At 47.1% G+C, this 2,002-nt stretch overlaps 1 protein-coding gene across 4 annotated transcripts in view; it reads right to left on the bottom strand.

Annotated features, from left to right (window-relative positions):
• The window catches only part of MBNL3 (muscleblind-like splicing regulator 3), an 88,306-nt gene that overhangs the window by 56,076 nt on the left and 30,228 nt on the right, over window positions 1–2,002 (bottom strand). The gene's annotated exons all lie outside the window — the stretch shown is intronic.

The following is a 2,002-nucleotide window of genomic DNA, read 5'->3' as shown; positions in this document are numbered from 1 at the left end:
CGGGCCGGGCCGAGCCGAGCCGAGCCGAGCCTCCACCCAGCCTCGGTGCGACGCCGCGCCGCGCCTGGCCGGCGATGCCCCGGCCACCCCGGCAAGGCGTCCCGCAGGGCCAGCAGCGCGGGGTGGGCTGCATCGACCAAGCAGCCCTCCCAGACTGGGAAAGGATATTTTGCTCTTTAGTCCTTTTCAGTATTTTTTTTTCCTTCATTAACCGCCCCCCCCCCCTTCCGTAGGAAACGTTCAGGCAGGAAGAACAGCCGGTGGCTTTCTTGTATACAAAGCAGAAGGAGCTGCTACAGCTCAGCCCCATAACCACTTCGCATTTTTAAGGTGTTCTATTTAACCCATCACTAGCTGCAGAGCTGTTCAGCAGCAGCCTGGCATAGCACAGGAAGACAAACGACTGGTTCACAGTCACTCCTCTATGGATTCAGAGCCTACAAAACTAAAAGCAAACCCGAAAGGGAAACCTAAGCCACACACACACACACAAGGAAAAAATTAACTCATTGCTCACAGCTGTAGTTTTCCACCAGACTAAAAGCAACTCGAATTACTCTGACTCCAGCAACTCGTGTTATACAACAAGCAACTTTCAATGCATTCCTATTCAAGGCTTCCTTGGCATCCACTAAAATGTTAAGCCGTCCCCAGAGTTTCCCATTCTAATATTAGCTGTACCAATGCTGCCTGATAGGATTGGGCTGTTTCCAAGTTCCCAAAATCCAGCCCTTTATCTTCCTGCAATACGGCCACCCAGTTTTGCAAACACTTGACAAGCGCGGGATGTTGCTCGTGTGACTGCTATTAAGACTTCAAGCTTTCGCAGGAGAAGAGCCTTCAACTACAAGAAAAGGAAGCTTAAATTCCTCTTTTATTATTGGTGTGTTATTGCAATTACACTGATCAGTAACTGAAACCTACTGGAGCTGGAACAGTCAAACAATGCTACCAAGGAAGAAGTGTGGGAAGAGGCTGTCAGCAGCAGCAGGGGGTAGGGCACAGGGGCTGCTTGATTCACAGATTGAATTATTGCACATTAAAAAACCCCAACATTTGTTAGACCTACATTGCAAGTATCTTCTAGACTAAGTAGAGTCAAGTTCATAACAAAAACTGCCCACATCCTTGCAATCCACCTTGCAGCATCAGCACAAAGGTTAGTCTGACCCATGCTTCTGGAAGGACCTTTGCATTTTTGCACATCAGGTGGGGACCAGAGACTGCAAACATCAGATTTGCTAAGCATGTTTTAAACTTCAAAAGGAAGGGGAAAAAAAAAGCACATCTAGCCACGTTCATGTCTTCTGGGTTTCGTAAGGATCAGAGATGCTCTAAATCAATTCCAATTTTGCAAACGAGGCAAATTTATACAGGAATCCCATTCACTGATGTGTGGGTTCCCTGTTCAAATGAGCTCAGCAAGCAGGAAAAGATGTGCAGAAACCTTCTGCAGGGATCTAGGGCCTGGCTGGGTGCAGCTTTTAAAAACGAGCTAGAACAGGTCAGATATGGGTGGGGATTAGAAAGAATGCTCTCTCAGAAGCTCCTCTGAGCAGACTGAAATACAACCATCTTGTGGATTAAGTACCTATTCCACAGCTTCAGACTCCCAGGGAAGTGAGGGTCTGTTAACACTGGGGCCTGAATATGGCGGGTCTGAACTTAACACACAGTTACACCAGGATGTACACAGTGTAGTAACATCTGCCACTTCCCAGCCCTTCTACCCTGAGAAATTCCAAAGAATGTAGCAAACCAAATGTTCATCTTGCTCTCACCCATGTAGCTCGGGAGCACACACGTGATACACAGACACACAGGTACATGCCTGCACTAAGCTGCTCAGTCCTCAAGATGAAAGGAATCATGTTAATGGAAAATAAGTCAAATGAATCCTACAAAACATTAAACTACATATATCAAGACATTCAGATACATGTAACATGGTTGACATCTTTGCTTTTACAACTCTTCGGGGGGGGGGGGGGGGAAAAAAAAG

Source organism: Haliaeetus leucocephalus, unplaced genomic scaffold (assembly GCF_000737465.1).
Source record: "Haliaeetus leucocephalus isolate CR32 unplaced genomic scaffold, Haliaeetus_leucocephalus-4.0 Scaffold340, whole genome shotgun sequence".
Lineage (NCBI taxonomy): Eukaryota > Metazoa > Chordata > Aves > Accipitriformes > Accipitridae > Haliaeetus > Haliaeetus leucocephalus.
Note: the sequence above shows the minus strand (reverse complement) of the source record. Positions and strands in the feature narration are given on the sequence as shown.